This window comes from Equus quagga, chromosome 7 (assembly GCF_021613505.1).
Source record: "Equus quagga isolate Etosha38 chromosome 7, UCLA_HA_Equagga_1.0, whole genome shotgun sequence".
Lineage (NCBI taxonomy): Eukaryota > Metazoa > Chordata > Mammalia > Perissodactyla > Equidae > Equus > Equus quagga.
The window spans coordinates 59,869,297-59,889,044 of NC_060273.1; positions in this window are offsets into that span (position 1 = coordinate 59,869,297).

A 19,748-nucleotide genomic window follows, 5' to 3' on the forward strand; every position below is an offset into this window, starting at 1 on the left:
AGATAGTGTATCTTTTCCACTTATGTGAAACCTTGGGCAAGTGATTTCATGTCCCTAAGCCTCAAGTGACTTCATTTGAAAATGGAAAAAAAAAAATCTTGGCCTATTATAGAACCACTATGAAGATTAAAAGATATAACAGATGCACCGGCACTCAATTAATACAAATCCCTGGCCATTTCTTGGTTAATTTTTACAAGCTCTTAATCAGCCATGCATCTTCTAGACAAGGCCTATTACAATGAACAAAACGTAGGTATTTTTATCTATATATCCTCCATAGAAATACTGAATTTTTAAAAATGGCATAGGAGATCTATACCAGATCTACCCGTCAATCCTTCCATCCATTCATCCATTCATTTATCCATCTATCCATCATCCATTATTTATTTATAGATATCTATTTAGCATGTAGTTTGTACTGTATCTATGGTAAGTTCTTTCATAGAAGATAAATAATAATACTATTAACAATAGCTTATTTTATTGAATTTCTACTATATGTCAGAACCTGTGCTGAGTATTTTATATAGATTTTCCATTTAATTTTCATTACTACTTTATGAGACATGTATTATTATTTTGCCCCATTTACAACTTCAAGGCTTAATCCCTACACTCAAGAAATTTTCAATCTGAAACACACCAAGTTTTATACTAATACCAACAATAGAGGGTGATAATAAAACAGGAGAAGAAAAATTATTGAAATCCTGTGGTGATTTAAAGTAGAGAGGTTGCATTCATGTTTTCAAGTAGAAATTAGTAATCTTAAGAGATTTAGAACATTAAAAAATCAATAGCAACATTATTCTGACTATAATTTAATCTTTCTGCAGAGATTTAGAAGTTACTTCAAGGTTGTAGAGTTGACTAAATCATCATTGCAAATGATCCAGACCTAAGAAAAACTTCCAGTTATTCAAATTCCAGACTGAATTCTGTCATTGAGGCTAATCTAAGACCAGAATAACTGCACATTTTAATTGATTAAGTCTACATTGAATATGCTATGTTCACAGAAAGCAAATGTATTATGCCTGAAACACTATAAACAATGGCTAATAATATCTACAGCACTATTTTGGGAAGACTAGTAATAACTATGATAGATCTTACAAATGCATGTGGAAGTAATCAGATTTAGTAAAATGTTATCAAACTTTAGAGGCAAAGAATAAATTGGAGATACAAGAAAAGATACAAGAATGCACTTGCCTTTAAAGATCTTAGACGTTTCTTTTAAGAAAATAATAATGTTGTGTTTCACAGTTGCCAAATATGTTTAACATTCAAGACTCTGTGAGAGCTCATAGGAGAGAAAGCTCACTATGAATACTGCTATTACTACAAGTTATACAGAAGACATGGGACTTGGACTAAATTGCAAGGAAAGGCCAGGCTATGAAAGTAGAAAGGAGAGTGGCGTGCATGGAAAGTAGAAAGCCTAAGCAAATGCACAGGACAGAAGGACATTAGACATTTATTTATCCATTTATATAATCATTCCACAGGATTACATCAAGGCCAAACTGTGCCAAAGATATTGTTATATGCTGGACTGGAGAAACAAAGATGAATAAGACACTGCTCCTGGTCCCAAGAGTCTTGATTTTAAAGAGAAATTCAATATGCATGTATACAAATAACAAAATGTATATTGTATAAGATAGTGCCAAGTGTCACAAGAAACATAAAAGAGGACAAGGGATTAGGAAGTGTCGAGTGGTGGGGGGGCAAGGTGGAGCATGATAGTTTAAATGGGTGGTTAATGAAAACTGTTCTGTCAAGGTGACATTTGTGTTGAGATCAGAAGGAATTGAGGAAGTGACTAAAGACTAAAGTAGATATTCAAGAAAAAAGCAGTCCAGACAAAATAAGGTTAAGTGCAAAGATCCTGAGGTGCAAGTATATTTGGTATATTGAGAAAAATGAAAAAGTCAGCGTGATTGGTGCAGAGGGAAGGAAGGTGGGAAATGAAACCATGGAAAGAAAAGATACAGGATGGAGACTGATCACTAAGGGCCTCCTGAGCCACGATACAGCAAAGGGCTTTTTTTCTGAGTGACAAAGGAAGCTATTAGAGGCTTTTGTGCTAAGGAGTGGCATGATATGGCTTATAATTTAAAAAAAAATTACTTTGATGCTGTGTTAAAAATAGATGGTCAGGAGGTAAGAGTAAGATGCACAAAGTGTTGAGGCTGAGTGAGGAATAAAGGGCCATCTTGCCTTGAACTGAGTGGATTTCAGATTGCAAACACAACTTGAGGAGTAAGTTGAAGTCAAATTTTAAAGGCTTTGAATTGTCAGTCTAAAGATTTTTCTATTTTATTCTGTAGTCAACCTATTAAAAGTTTTCACCGAAATGTATAATCACATACAGAGGAAGCTGAAGAGACAACATTGATGAGTTTGCAGGAAGAGAGATGACCTGGGACTGCAGTGGTCAGGCAAAGATTCATGGATAGCTTTTCACACAGGGACCTTCCAGACCTCAAATTGCATCTGACTCCTTGAGCAGGCTCATTACCATCATCCACAATACCCCCTGGTCCTTGAAGAGAAAGAAAGATGAGTTGTGGTCAAAGTCCGGAACACAGGCAGCCTTACTGGTTGGAGAGCTGTTCCACCATTAATCTTTTGGACGGGGCAAGTGCAGAGGATAGATGGTCTTGGAGCCTGAGGAAAGCTGCTCTGAAGAGAACTGAAGCAGAACAACTGCAGGTAAGACAAGCAGGAGACATTTTTTCATTCACTGACATTCAGTGAAACCAGCTGAGATCCAGCTGTGAAATTCTAGGGAATGGTGGCATCCCCAAGACAAGTCTTAGGTACAGGATATAGAAGAAGCTGCTCTTAACCTAAGACATGGACAAAACCTCATCTGAAGAGGCTGAATTATGACTGAGACTACAAGTTAAATTGTCTCAGATAACAGAGCCCATCTTGCTCCAGTAGCTATGTCCCTTTAGGTCCCCTGCAAAGTGATATACATATGACAGAAGCAAAAGAAAATTTTGTTTGAAAATCTTATAATATTTTACTAACTGCATGGTTTTACCCCTGTCATGGAAGTCAGATAGTGTCCCAGTATTACCAGACCCAGAGAAAGAAACTTTATAGACCATATAAAACCCAATATTATAATATTTCCCACTTTTCTTCTAATTTTGTCACTCCAACTATTAAAGTGGTTGATTCTTGATAATAATATCAGACTGCACATGAGGTCTCTGCCACATTAATATTAGTATTCCTAAATTGACAGTATTTCATTTTTCTGTGGTATGAATGAATGCAATGAGCAATTCTTCATACGGACTCACACAACATTAGAGAAGACACTTTGAACACAATAATACTTGCACTCAGAGAGAAGAGGAGGAGAAAGGAACAAAATCTGTTTGGCATCTACTCTGTAACAGATACATTACAACTATAAGTTGTAGGAGTTATTATTCCCATTTTACACAAGAAAGAGAGTGAAAAATCAGTGAAATTAAATAATTTATCCAAAGCCACACAGCTAACATGTTAAAAAATTGGAATTTAAAATTTGGTTTCATTATCTTCACATCTCATACTCCATTTCTTTTTTCTTTCCTTTCTTCCTTCTTTTTTCTTTACTCCATTCATTCTTTCAAGTAACCATCTATTCAGACAATATTTATTGATGCTCTGCTTTATAGCAGCCATGATTTTAAGCACTGATGATAAAATGATGAATAATTTATATCCTGAAGTAGCACAAAATGTAGAAAGGGTGCAGAAAGTAAACAGACATCTACAGTATGCTGTGACAAGGGATACAGTAAAGAAAGAACAGAGTTCTATTTGGGAGAGTCCATCAAGACTTCCAAGAGGAAGACATTTCAGCTAAGAACTTGAATGAGGAGTAGGAAATATTAAGAGAAATAGAATATAAGGCTGTTTCAGGCAGAGGAAACAGTGTCTGTAAAACTTTGTATGCAAGAGAAATACCACTGTAGTGGATGCAACGATATACCATCCACATCCTTCTTTGAGAATGAAGGATGGAAATGCTGCCAGCAGCCAGGCCTCAGCAGACAATTGTCTCTGGGAAATTCTTTGACTAAAGAGAACTACCTTGCTCAAGGTCACATCCCTTTCCTAGAGCAGACTGCATTCAATGACTGATCAACTTGGGAGCATAGAGAGCTAGCCACCACTCTCCAAATCAACACAATTATGAAGGACAATCCAGCTTCAGAGCTCTCCATGGGTTTAGCTGAGGCCTCCATTGAGATTGCACTACAGTTCAATTTATCCCTCTGTCCAATCCTGCTTTCTTTCCCTATCTTCCACAGGTAGTAATCCCGAGATCTCCTAAATAAACCTCTTACACATTAGCCTCCCTCTCATAGTCTGCTTTCTAGGGAAGCCAATCTGAAACAGTGGCACAAATGAGGTTATATAAATACAATAGGTAAATATGACTATTGTGCTGGAAGTGGGTAATGTGGAATATAGAAAAAAGTGGAAAAGGGTTGTAAAAACTGCAACTAAGTTTCTGATCTTGAAGGGTCATGTTAACTGTGTAACCTGTCAAAGAACAATGCCTACCAACAGCTGACGTATGGAAGTAGAGCCCTTTGAAAAATAACAAAAATTCTCTCCATCACTCTGCTATTTGATTTCATATTAGACATCCTTGTCATGCATAGCACTTATCAAAATTACAATTTTACAGTTGGTAATTCTAAATTCATACAACTGTAAACTCAATGGGAGCAGGGTATGAGTCTGTCTTGACACCACTCAGAGCTTAGCACAGCATTGGGCACACAGAAAGAGTTCAATATAAATTTGTTGAGGATCTGGCCCCACGTTATAGTGGTTAAGTTCGCCACACTCTGCTTTGGCAGCCTGGGTTTGCAGGTTTGGATCCTGGGCACAGACTTATACCACTCATCAGCCATGCTGTGATGGTGACCCACACACAAAATAGAGGAAAATTGGCACAGATGTTAGCTCAGGGCTAATCTTTCCCAGAAAACAAACAAAATCCAAAAAACTCAGCTATATAGAAAAATCAGGGAAACAATTATTTGAAGAGGAGACTACAAGTAGAGTTCAATAAATCTAAGTTCTAGCATCTTCATTTCTACCCTCAGTAGTGAAATGTGAAATGGTTATGCTAGTACTTAAAATACTCCAATTTAGCGACCACTGACTATGTACCAGGTAAGCGATTACAGGCACTATATAATCTAGTATAATAATCATAAGAAATGCCATAGGATACCTTATGTGTATTTAAGATAAACAATAGTTTAATTGAGCTCAAAGACTCAATGCAGCACTGACATTTTATGAATTTTTGTCAAGGTCTCAATCTTTTTACTCACCACAAGAGATGGAATAGATAGCACACTTCTACCACAAGACAGAGATAACAAGTTGTTGTAAAGATAATAAAAGCTTAGTGACAGTTTGCATTGCTCAAGCTGTAAAGCCTCCCTCCCTCTCCCACTAAAGAAAGAATATCAGAATATAAGCGACTGGAAGTGACTTCTTTTGAAGATAATTTCCAATCTGCTCGAATTAAGTCATTCATAAAATTTTTTCCTTTATAACAAGTAGCAAATTATCTCTGGAACACATTAAAAATGAATATGGCATATCAATGAGTTGTAACCCTAAAATTAAGGCTCTCACCCAGAAAATAAAGAGATATTATAGAACCATTATTAGGTATATATATGTGTGATTGTAGTTATTTGATATACACACTAAATGTCATAGCCTCTGATGAGGAAAGGCCCCCCATGATGAGTTAAGGCCCCTCTAATGAAGTAGTATATATGACTAAATTTTGATTTAATTGTGGGGAAGGAGAACAAGAAGTGGGTAACAAAATTCTAGAAGAGAAAGCTTCCTGTTGATGTAAATGCAAACATGCTAGATATCCCTTCTTCATACTGTCCATCTTATTTTCCCTTCCTCTTTTCAGATTTCTTCCTCCCCTTACATTCCTGGAATTATTATTATAAGACATAATTGAGAGTTGAGGCAGAGCAGAGTATTGGAGACTGATCAGGGGAAGCAAGCTGTCCGTATGGGATTTCTGCACAGCGTGAAGTTTAGAGCCCAAGCAGGGTCAGGAGGCCTTCCAGGCCAGTCAGAGGCAGTGGCAATGATGGTTATATACAGAATGACTGGTTAAATAAATATACATATTAAGGATAATGGGAGCCTGACTTCCCACCATCAGAGATTGGAATTACAAACATGGAAAGGGGAAAAGTGGAACAAAGTCTGTGGTGTCAAATTGGAATTGGAGGTAGATATAAATATATACTGGAAAATATAAAATTATAGTGCTTGTATAGTGGAAAAATTATAGCTTTTATAGTGGAAAAGTCACACACACTGCTTTAGCTATGTAATCCAAGTGTACATCATCAGTGATGTGGCGAATTGAATTTGTGTGTTACCTGATACATTGCGATGAGAAGAACACAGCATCACTTCTGTGCTACTCTTCACGAAGAGGTGGATTTAACACTGATGAAGAGGAAACATCACAACCTCAAATCCAGAGAAACTACAAAACAACTCTACAACTTTACAAAATTCTACGAATCCAGAGAAACTCTACAAAACAAAAGAAGGACTGGGAAACTGCTTCTACCTAAAGGAGACTGAATAGACCAAACAAGGCAATGCATGATTCTGAACTGAACTCTTGTGCCCCCAAAGACATTACTGGGACACTGGGAAAACTTGAATTGATCTAAGGATGAGATGGTAGTAATGGATCAGTGTTTATTTCCTGGGGTTGATGATCGTGTTGGGGTTATGCAGGAGGATGTCCTGGTTTGTAGTAAATACACACACAGAATGATGGAGTGGTAGGGTCAGGTTAACAACTTGATCTTAAATTGTTCAGGGAAAAAAATGTATCTCATATTCTACTTGCAGCTTTTCTGGATATTAGAGGGTTTTGAATATCAATAGATAGATAAGTAAATAAATAAACGTCAGAGATATTGTTTCCACAATGAAGGACTATCTAAAGGAGACCCAGACACAAGGTCACTTCAACCATTAAGCCAAAAAGGGGATGTCTAGGCCTAGGAAAATATCTGAGACCTGAAAACAAACAGACAAAATTACTGACCTGAAATTTGTTACAAAATAAACATTAATAAATCTTTAAGCAAACATATTATTATGTCAACCTCATTAACTGCTATATTTAGTATTTATAAAATTTTCACTACATTTGAAAGCAACTTCCAGGTTCAATTTCTCACAGTGAATGATCTCCTAGGCTTGTGCACTAATTGCTAAAAAAAAATCAGTCAACCATAAATGAAATGAGTTTCTCAGTGCTAAATATTTTCAGAAGTAAAATAACAAAAATCCTTTCAAATGTTCGGAGAAAAAGACATATTTAACGTGGAGTGAAAGTGTGGTTTTAACAGCTTTCATATGGTATTCAGTAGGGTCTTCCAGCACACAAATTAGAAAATAGTTTGATACCTATTAATCAGACAGTGTAACTCTTGATCAAGAAGGAAAATTCTAACATCTCTCTTAGAAGAAACTGACAAAGTATAAGAGATTTGGGATTTTTAGAATGAACACTGTCTTTAAAAGGACAGATATCCGAAAATTACCCAGGTAACTGCCACATAAAAATAACTCACTTCCTTAGCCTCCTACTTCCCCACCATCCCTCACAATTATCAATGCCCTGTCGCTAAAGACCACCAGGAACATGCCTGTAGTTGAGCAGGTGTGTTTTATTATTCATTGCAACCAGGGGGAATGCACACTATGGGGAACCATAATGTGTCCAAGTGAAATGGTATTAAAAATAACCTATTGCAGGATTTGGGATTGAATTGGGTAATTTTGGGGAGGTTCTAAGGAAACCGGAGTGTGCTCTAGATTTGATCTGTCAGAAAGTGGGAGAAATTCTGATTGAATATTTCAACAAATCCTATATATAGAGAAGAGAGACTAGCATGAGGATAAAGCTTTAATTGTAAAGAAGGAAGAATCTCTCAGTTTAGTCTCAAGAAAGATATGCTTAGTATTGTGTGAGTTGTACAATAACCATGTTTTGGTATCACTTTATGATATCTCAGAATGACCTTGTCTAATGTTGATATTCTATGAGATTTTTTACGTTCAACAGGAGAGAACCGTGGCCTAGCTATGAGCAGCAGGCCCACCTGTAATAACACTGGGGTCTACCTGTGAGCATCAGTTATCAGATGTCAGTTTTCTTTCTCACAATTCTGGGCAGTACCTATTCATTTTAACATTAAAGACTGCAGCACAAGCTTCCAGCATCTTCCCTTTTCACTATTCATCTTATCCATTACTTCTGCTTTTAGAGTCATTTTGGAAGAATTAGAATGCAGTGGGCAAGAGCACAGGCTCTGTAGGGTTTGACTGCCTTGAATAAAGATGAGGATCTGCCTCCTCTTGGTTTTGTAAATTTGTGCAACTTACTTCACATCTCTAAGCCTCAGGTCCTTCACGGGATTAATAACTTCATAATACTGTTTAAATGGTATTAGGTCTGTAAAGTGCTTGCTATAGCATCTGACAGAGTGAACATTCAACAAAACTTCTTATAATCATTCTTGCTGGAGACTCACTAGTAATCATGACCCAGACCAACTCCTTCACTATATGGTGACTTTATCAATGTCCTGCTAAGCCCCTGATCCAAGGTCAGTTCAGTCATTCAACAAATATTTATTAATCTCCCACTATTTTAGGCACTAGGAATATAGCCTTAAACTCTCAGAGGTCTTACTTTCTAATAGGGGAGACCAGCAAAAAGGAAAAAAAGCCAAAAAAAAAAAAAGATAATTAAAATAAAAGAGAATGTCTACGGTAGTTGGTTAAGAATAGTTGGTCAGTGAAGTCTTTTACAAGGAGGTGAACATTTAAACAGAAGTAGGAATAACTGGAAGAAATCAGCTATGCAAATATCTAGGGAAAGAACTTACCATTCAAAGGAAACAGCGGGTATAAAGGGCTTAAGGTAACAGAGAGAGAGACCTGTTCAACAATCCCCTAAAATGCTGCCAATTGATCTTATCTTGCAAAAAAAGGGAATTTGAACTAGTCATCAAGAGTCTTGAGCATTGGAATTGATATCATAACAAGAGCAATAATGATGATGAGATATTTACTCAATTCCAAGACTTCATCAGTTGCACAATAGGCCATTAATATGAAAGCTTTTCTGAAAAAGAGTAGAATCATGGCTACAACAAATATACACACTCATCCATAATACATTCCACTCAGAGAAAAAGCAAAATGCTAGGGGGAAAATGTCTTTGAACCAAGAAATTGCCACCATTTATGGAGTACTTATTCTGTGCAAGTCACTGGGTAATACGCTTCACCAATATTGTTTCATGTAATCGTCATAGCACCAATATGAAATAAATACTCTTATTATCCTTATTTTTCAGTGAAGAAATTGAGTCCAAAACTTAAATAACTTGTCCAAGGTCACATACTTGGAGAGTGAGAGACAAAAACTGAAACCCAGGTTTGTCTGATCTCAAAGTTTTGCCCTCAAAAACTGTGACCTGAGCAAGACTTTCACTCTTTCTGGGCCTCAGTTTACCATCTGTAGAATGAGTTATTTTAAATGGACATGAAGTTCCTCCAGCATTAATACCTGTGAAAGTTTAAAAGACTCTAATTCATAACCAAACATCCCTGCCTTGGAAAATTCAATAATGTTTTCTTGTGAACATCATTTGTGCAAATCAATTATTTTCAAACTTTAGCAGTTCTCAAACTGAAGTCTGCATCAGAATCACTTGGAGGGCTTCATGCAGTAGGTCTGAAAGGGGGCCTGAGATTTTCCATTTCTAACAAATTCCCTCTTACTGCTGCTGGTCTGGGAACCCACTTTCAGAAGCATTGGTATAAATTACAGGCCAAGCCAACCAGGTGAAATATGTTTGTCATATTAAAAGTAACAAATGGCATGTATATTTGTTATGTGAATGACCTGTTCGAGATTGAGACTAGGAACTTCTTTTTACTGAAAGTTTCTAGAAAGAATACCTCATTTCTTGGTGTAATTTTAAAATTTACAGTGATTACTTTTACATCTTATCTAATGGGAGAGTTTGGACTCTAAGCTTAATGATCTGACTTCTGGCAAGAGGCCTTTGACCATGTGGTTATGGGGTTAAGTATCTATACTTCAGGGGCAATCTTTTTCTTTCCATAACACATCACATACTCACATTTACTCTTCACTCAGCACTCAGAATGATCTTTCTTTAAAATATGTATTTTCAAAATATGTAACTCTTCTGATTAAAAATATCCAGTGGCTTCTGACTCCCCTTAGGATAAGGATAAAAATTCCTTAACATGCCTTGTAGGTTCAGCCTATTTCCAAATGATCAATTATTTGTTTGTTCACAAAGCTTCAGCTACATAGGACTTCTTTCAAATCCTTAGCCTTGACAAGTTTCTTTCTCTCCTTGAACGGACGTCTGCACAAAGTTGGTTGTTCAGCTCACTTATATTGTCCTCTGTTTTGCCTAGCAAGTTCCTATATTGATCTCCCTTGTAAGTGTTTAAATGTCCTTTCCTTAGACAATGACTTTTCCGATAGCCACTCCTTGCTCCCAGTTGGTTAACTGATCAAAAATTTTCTGCTTCTTCAAAGGACAAGCATCTATAGTTAAACATTTTATTGAATTATTTGTTTAATAATTGTCTCTTCCTCCAGCTAGCTCCTTAAATTCCTCCAGGGCATTCAACATGTCTGCATCACTCATTGGTGGATCCCCAGTGCCTAGCACAGTGCCTCTCAGCCAGTAGGCACAAAAATACATGTTTGTTGAATGACTAAATGAACGAATGAATGAACCAAGGAATAAACCACCCCTCATAAGCATATGAAAATCCTCGGAACATTCCTTTTGGGTATACTAGAAGCTACAGACCTAAGATTGTAAATAATTTTGTTATGATAATGTGAATGTGGATTTCTATTTTAATGCCTTAAGTTTGATTGAATTTTGAAGTAACATCTGGAGCTTTTGAAACTCTTGAGATAAGCACTGTGTCTACACACACTTGTCCTACAAATGAGATGGTTCTTCAGTCTTCTCCCCAGGGCAGGGTGACATAACAAAGTCACGCTCTCTGGCTGTGACAAGAACGCTGCATCTACAGAGACTCCCTTATTAAAATGCTGTCTCTCCACTAATCAGAAAAAGATGAATCAGAACAGTTAGGGACCCGAAAGCTTGCAAGATGAATTCCAATTCCTGCTTTGTCTGTTAGCATGCAGCAGAACTGGGGAGATTGTTCAACAGTCCCTTCTTCTAAGGACCTCCCTTATCTCTTTTTGTGAACCAACAGATAGAGACAAGGGTCAACGACAAATAACGACTTGCATAAATGTGTACATATATGATCCTTGTTGTTAGAAATGAAAAAAATTAGAGAACATGGACAGGACTGTGACTTGTTAACGTTGCCCGGACACAACTAACCTAATTTTCTAGTAAATCTTGGCTTCTGTAACTTTTGTGACAGAATCCTCAATATTATTCTTCCCAGAAATTAGTTGGATGCCACTACACATTGCTGATTTCCATTTGGTGAATAAAATGAACACAGTGTGAGAGGTCTCTGGATACCACTGATGATAAAAGAGACTAAGACATGCTTGTTAAAAGGTGAAAATCAAATACCAGTCGGTGGTATTGGCATATCTTCCTGCTTGAAAGGGCAAAATCTGCTCCTTTTCTCAAACTTGGCTGAGGCTATCACCTGATTGCATCAGGGTTAACAAAAGACCAAAAATTTCAATCTGTCCATCATTTGAGTTCTTCTCATCTTCTAGGTTTCAACTTAAAAAATAATCTGAGTCTAAAGCTTTGTTTTCCATCTTAGCACGCTGTACTTAAGCTGTTATCTTGAGCTCATAGCAAAAATAACTTGCCCTAAGAGACAATTCTTGATGACTCTCTGGCTCACCTAAGGCCCCCTCCATGTTTATTTTCTATTTCAACAACTTGTATTTACTTTATAGCGTGTATCACAATTTGTTTATTATTTCTTTTTCTTCTTTTTTCAATCTTATATCTCAAAAAGGTAGGGACCATGTTTACTTTTTTTTCTTTCTCTCTTGGTATGTGCAGTTCCTAGAAGAGTACCAAGCATAGAGTAAGTGCTCAAAAAATATTGGATGAATTGATTATATAATTGAAGGACTTATTTATTTCTTCAAGAATATTGAGTATCTTTTAGCTGATTGACTGATTAAACATATGCTAACTACTATTCTTATTAAACAGGTAAAAAACTGAGACTTATAGAAATTATATGACTAACCCACATTCTTTCAGCTAGTAAGGGTGGAGCTAAGATTTGAACCAATAATTTTTTATTTTACATCACTATTCTAAAAGTATTTTCCTTACTGTTCCCAGAGTCCCAGGATAGAGTGAAAGAATTGGAAATGACCATTTCTTGATCCTCAGCTGGAACTTGCCCACATTATCTTACTTGTTCCTTCCAACAATCCTGTGAGGAAGGTATTCGTAATTTCCTTCTCTACTTCTATGTCTTTCAGTTTGGGCTGAGGAACACATTAACCTGTGGAGCTCTAAAACGTGCATATATATCCTATTTCCCATTCATAAGCTCTGGGTTTAAGGCTGAAGATCTCTGTTTTTTGAAGTTAAAGAAGTGATTCTAATATATAGTCAGACTTAAAATATTTTCCCATATGTGAACAAAAGAGGCTGTTAAAGGTTAAATCACCCAAGGTTACATTGAGAAGTGGCAAATCTAGCACTTGAACGTCAGCCTCCAATGCCTCTCTCTCTCTTTTTTTTACTCCTACCATAGAACTCTGTATTTTCTCTTCCTTATTAAAATTGATCTCAAAGTACCCATTAGTCTTATCCTATAACCAACTCTCATAGTCATCTTGTAGAATCTTATATAGCCAAACAATTCTTTTTCAATGATTGTTAACCACACAGAATCTCTGTATTACATCCCTGGACATGTAGATAAACCTAGATTAATAACTTTTGCCTTAGATGTTTAAATGCTCATAAATTCAATTTCCCCTCAGAGGAGATAAAGCACTGTTTAGCTGATTACAATGTTCAAATGAGTATTCAAATGTTCAAATTCATATTCCTTATTTCCTTCACTGTTTGTTTATTGAATGTTTGTAAATTTCAAGGCAATGTGCTAAGTCCTGGAGACAGAATGATGAAAAAGATCAGCACTGACTCACCCTTAAATGGAATTGTATTACAGTGGAAAGACAGATATGGATTTCAGTAAAATTGTTATAGGCACTGCAAAGGGATAGCGGCCACCAAAAATTTTAGGGCAAGGGATTCTGGGGAATCAGGACAACTCCCATGAGCTATTCATTGCATATATCTAGGGGACGGGGTGGAAATGGGAGAAAGGGAAATCTTGTCAAAGTGATACTATGATTCTGGCTTTCACAAGTGCAGATAAAAGGTGGTGCCATTTATTAAGCTGAGTAACAATAGAAGAATGCCATATTTACATGACAAAATGGAGAAATTGACAAGGAGACGTGTACATATTAAGTTTGGGATGTCTTTGAGATCTCCAAATAGGAATATAAGTAGACTTCTAGAGCTCCATGATCTAGAGCTTAGCAAAGGGGTCAATATGGAGAGATAGTCAATATGGAGTGACAGAAGATGAAAAGCTCACCTGAGGGAAGAATACTGAGTAATTAAAGTAGAAATATTAAGACTAAGCCTTCAGGCATTCCAGTATTTAAAAGCCAGATGGAAGAGGATGATCCAGGAAAAGAGATTGAAAGAATAGATAGCTGTGAAGAAACAAGAAACGATGGTTTTGTAAAACATAAGGGAAGAGTTTTTCAAGAAGGTGGGAAATTTCCACCGTGTTCAAGTTCTGAGAAGTCAAGGAAATGAGAACTGAAAAATGATGTGGCAGTTCCTCAGTGATCTTAGTAAGGGCATTGTAGCTTAGGAAGCAGAGACAAAGTAGAATTGTGATAGTTTGACAAGTGAGTGGCAAATGAGGAAAGCAAGAAGATACAGAATCCAGAGTTCAGATGGAGTGACTGGCTTTAGATAGAAGAGACACTTTCTTTTTTCTAGGAAGAAGAATCAAGAAGAGATGCCTGACTCATTTCCAGGGATTTGTAAGTATGGGAGTGAAAAGGAAAGGAAATTTCTGCCTGACGGCTTCTATTTTCTCTCTGTAAAATGATACATGATCTTCTGAAAGTGATGGTGTATTATCAGACAGCTATCAGTGCGTAACAAACAATCTCAAATCTTGGGGGCTCAAAATGGCAACCATTTTGTTTGGGTTTGCTCATGTGTCTTCAGTTAGCTTCCAGGCCAGCTGCAAGCTGGTAGATTTAGGATACCATCAGCTGAGACAACTCATTTCCCCTCCATGTTGTCATTCATCCTATAGCAGCCTGGTCCAGGCTTTTCTAATGATGGTAACAGTATTCCAAGAGAGAAAACTGTTATGGACTAAACATTTCTGTCCCTCCCTCACCCCAAATTCATATGTTGAAGTGCTAACCCCCAATGTGACTTTAGTTGCAGATTATAGAAGTACTTAAGGTTAAATGAGGTCATAAGGGTAGGGCCATAATCTAATACTATCAGTGTCCCTATAAGAAGAGACACCAGAGAGCTTGTTTTCTCATTCTTCACCACGGGAGGACACACTGAGAAGGAGGCTGTCTGAAGCCAGAAAGAGAGCCTTCCCCCACACCTGACCGTGTTGGCACCTTCATCTCAGACTGCCAGCCTCCAGTACTGTGAGAAAATAAATTTATTTTGTTTAAGTCGCTGAATCTATGGGACATTTTTTATTGTAGCCCAAACAATCTAACATAGAAACAAACAAAAACACATATATTCTTTTTCAAACCTCTGCTTGCATCCAGTATGCTATTACCCAATTGGCCAAAGCAAATCATATACTCACCTCTGGAAAGCAAGTGGGAAAGATCCCCCAGATTACAGGGAGGGCATTTATTGGAGCCAGTTATACAATAAATCCAACAGAAAGGGGAAAGTGGATTTGGATGTTTGCATTGAATGGACAGAATTTATTTCATTCACTGTGGATCACAGAAGAACTTGACAAGAGAAATACATTAGTAGTTTTAGTCTGTGATGAAGGCTTGGTTTCAGTTAGTAGTCATGAAGTTATAGGCATACTAATCAACTTTGTGGTATAATTTTTTTCCAGGAATGCTAAATTACTGGGTGCATTAGTTAGCTGGGGCCGCCATAACAAAGTACCATAGACTGAGTGGCTTAAACAAGGGAAATTTATTTTCTCACAGTTCTGGAGGCTGGGAGTTTGAGATCAGGGTGCCAGAATGACCAGGTTGTGTTGAGGGCTCTCTTCCCAGCTTGTGGATCGTCGCCCTCTCCCTGTGGGTTCACATGGCCTTTCCTCAGTGTATGTACATGGGGAAAGAGAGAGACATTTTCTCTCTTCCTCTTGTAAGGACACCAATCCTATTGGATTAGGATTCACTCTTACAACCTCACTTAACCTTAATTACCTCCTAAAAGCTTTATCTCCAGATACAATCATATTGGCAGTTTGGGCTTCAGCATATGAATTTGAAGGAGAATCAATTCAGTCCATAGCACACGGGTACAGAAAAGAGAAGACATATTGTTTACTTGTCTGTTTTTTGTTTTTACAAGGATTTTTCCAGATGATGATTAAAGTACAGAGGTGCAATGGAATTAATGTTATTGGTTAAAGCAAATTTAAAATACAAACTTGAAAATGGGGGATAGTAAAGGCAACAGACAGATGGAGAAGAAGAAAACAGAGATGCCACGAGATTGGAGGTGCAATTGCTTATAATAGCAGTGGTGGAACAATCAAGCTGAAAAGACCTAAGTTAGGCTGTTAGAATTAATGATTTAGGATGTAGAGTGGCTTCAGGGATGACAAGATTCAGAGTATACTCACAGATATGCATCATGGAGGAGGTTGAGAAAATATCATAAGAGAGGAAGAAGTAATGGAACTGAGAATCAAGTGTGCTGTAGTTTGCACATGTGTGTGGCATCATCCTCTCCTATGGCAGGGACCGAGTGGGAGAAAGCCCATTCGAGACACATTGTCTTTAATAAAAAGGAGTGACTCATGGAGATCTGGATGACATGAGTAGGACGTTTCTCACTCCTCAATATTTCTGAATAATCAATAGTCAGAGGAACATGCTGGGTCTTAAAAAAGATGTTTATATGAATAATTATCTTACTCTTTGCAAGGTACAGCTCCCCCATGAAGATCTGTAGAATGCAGCAAAGAAAAAAAACTAAAGCAGAGCAATTAGGTTCTGTTTGTCCTAATTGTTCTCTTAGTAACTGTGTTGTTTTTAGAAGCACCCCAAGAAATGAGATAGATCAGTTCTTAGCTCCAAATTGAAAAGCTGCATTCTGATAATCAGCCAAAGGACAAGGTGAGACTCAGGATGCATGTCTTGCTATTGCACTGTTTTTTCTAGCCTTTTAGCTGACAGATGGCCCTTAAATTTCTCCTCCTCCCTCCTCCCTTCTGCTTTGCTAAGTCAATCTTCCATTCTCACATCCCTGAGATCTGGAGGGGCGCAGCTGTCTCAGTTATTTTTCTGTGTGTTTATACAGCACCTCTCATTGTAGTCATTTTGAAGAAGGTTAACAATCTTCAAGAAATATGTTCTCAGTGTTCTCCCCAGCTGGAAAATGCTAAATTCAGGAGCAGCCAAGAATAAGGGTAAAATTCCCTGTCCAGGCCTTGCCCTATACCCACTCCATCTTTCTTCATGTTTTTTCAGTTGGAACCAAAAGGACTTACTCCGAAGAGACATGATTTCTGGTGAAACTTTCAGGATATTCTATTTCCTTTTATTTCATTCTTCACAGTTGCACATAGAAGACATACGGGCTGAGGTTGTGAGTACAACATAAAGTTTCTCCTCTATTTAGAAAGCCTTTTCAATATCCCTTAGGTAGAAATTGGTGCACTTTCTCCCCATTAATACAATAACCCTTAAAAGGGCCTCTATAATAGCAATTACCTCACTGTTTCCTACCTGTTTCCTCTATTAGATTATGAGCTCTTTGTGGACAGAGTGCTAATCTTTTTAACTTTGAAATGACCTACAACTGGCACAGAGCTCAGCAATTCATAATAGCAAGCACTTATTGAATGTTATCATGTTCCAAAAACTAGCTAAATACTTTACTATTATTCATTCATTTAACTTTCTCAAATGCGAAAAAGATAGGTACTATATTTGCCTCTATTTTACAGACGCCAAACTTGAGTTGTAATGTGGTAAAATCAACTAATTGAAGTTGCACAGCCCTTGAGAGATAGAACCAGAACTCAAACCCAAAAGCCTAATTCCAGAATCTGTGTTTTATACCACCACACTACCATTCAACAAAGATTTATCTATCATGGACTAGGCCTACCTCCTGTGCTAATCACTAAAATTCCTCCAGTATCTTGTGAGACTTGTACTAACAAGTTGGAAGTACAAAGTGTCTTATGTAAGGGAAAGTACAGGTTGATATTGAAAAGCACTATCAATTAGGGCCTTTTTTTAGCTGCAAATAATGAGAAGTCAAACTAATACTGGCTTAAACACTAAGGATATTTATTGTCTACTTAAGAAGAAATCCAGAGGTAAGCAGTGTCAAGGTTATGTTTTGGCTCCGAGTGTCACCCAGGACACAGTTTCCTTTAATCTTTCTGTTCTGCCTCCCTCAGTATGACTGTGATGTTTCCTTCATGGTTTTAAGACAGCACCACAGCTTTGAATCAACATCACAATTGCAATTGCATCCAGAGCAGGAAACAAGGGAAGGGGGAGAGGTCGCAAAGAGCTTCTTTTTCCCAATCTACTTCTTACCAGGAAGGATATCTTTCCTGGAATTTCCAACTAATTTTGCCTTATGTCTCATTGGTTTGGCAACCGGTAAAGGGAAATAGCACTTCCATGATTAGATTAGATTAATCAGGATAGGCATCCACACCAAAATATGACTCTGTTACTTAGAAAGGAAAAGAAGGATGGCTGTTGAGTAGAAAATAATAATATCTACCATAAAACAGCCCTGGTTGGATTTGGCAATTATTGGCGAGTTGGCATTAGCTTCCCTTGGAGGAAATGACATCTCTCTAAGATTTGAAAGGTAGTAGAAACTGTTCAGCAGGAATACATGTTAGGGGAGAGAATTCCAGGTAGAGAGATTATATATAAAGCTCAGAGTCGAGAGAAAGCTTGGCACTCTTGGGAGGATTAAGAAGTCTGTAAGTATCAAGAATGCCTGGACTAAAGACAGTTAAAGATAAGTGATAGGAAAGAGCTTCAATTGTTACTCAGGAGTCAGGTTATAGAGGACCTTATAAATCACTTACGATTGGAGATTTTGTGTTAAGCTGAATGGAAAGCCATTTAGAGTCTCAGAAAGTAATTGCTGAATAAATGTTGAGCAAATAACCTAAGACCATATGAATAATGTTTACAATATTCTTTGAGGCATAGCATAAGAGATTTCAGTATGTGTATACTAACTTCTATTTTTCAACACACGTTTCTACCCAGCCCTCTTAGAACACATTTTATTCTGTGCCCCTTATGTAATATGATGTGATAGACACTCAGGAAATTTGTAAAGGCAGGAGTCCAAGGCTACTTTAAAGATAGGTCTCTGTTCTTATTTTCTCTGACTTCCTGTTAAAATTCAGTAGGAAAAGCTGAATCTATAGGGAAGTGAGAGGGGAAAGGAGCTCTGATTTGGTCCATACAGGTCAGCCTCCTGGGGCAGAGAGCAGGAAGGAAAGAATGGGGCAGGGCTGGAACTGGTGAGAAGTGGAGGGTGAGTGCCCTATTAAATATGTGCTCCATGTGCCTTTCTAACTCCATCCATGTCCTAACCCTGGGATTGAGAGTGAATCTGGATTTTTAGCTACTTGTAGCCAGAAATACCCTTGCTAGTGGAAGATATTTAGCACACCTGAGTTTGAATAGTTTATAGTTGTGTGGCTTCAGCTAAGTTACTCCATCCTCTCTACATCTTATTGTCCTCATCTATAAAATGCAGTTGTCCTTAAGGGTCACCTGGAACAACTTAGGTAAAATGCTTAGGATGATAGATAGGACACCATCATTGTCATGCTCAGAAAATAGTGGAGACTATTAGTATTATGCCAATGATGGATTGGAATTTGATTAAGTTTTCACTCAGGCTTGCTATGTCTTTGTCTTCCTTGAAACTTGATGTCTTTCCAAGGACTGCAGGTCATAGTGGGGATTTTAAGCCAATAAAGCAAGTTGTGAGGAGAGGTATTTTGGAACTGGGGAGATGTCATGTGAGTATTCATCAATAGTGCCTTGAGATATGACACGCCTAGTTTCAGTAAATACGTATTGAGGTAGTATTCTAGTCACTCAGGATGATGCAAAGAATATGAACATATTCTCTGCCCACTGAGAGCTTACAGGCTAATTATAAACATTAGGAAAATTATGCTATCTGTTCATGGAAAGTAATGCTATGTTCTCAGAATTTAAATTCTCCTTTGAATTTTTCTTCACAGGCCAAAACGAGGCGTTTTAAATATGACTTGATTAATGTCACCCTATACCAAAATCAAAGTCCAAGATTTATAACATTTTCCAAATGAATAGGAGA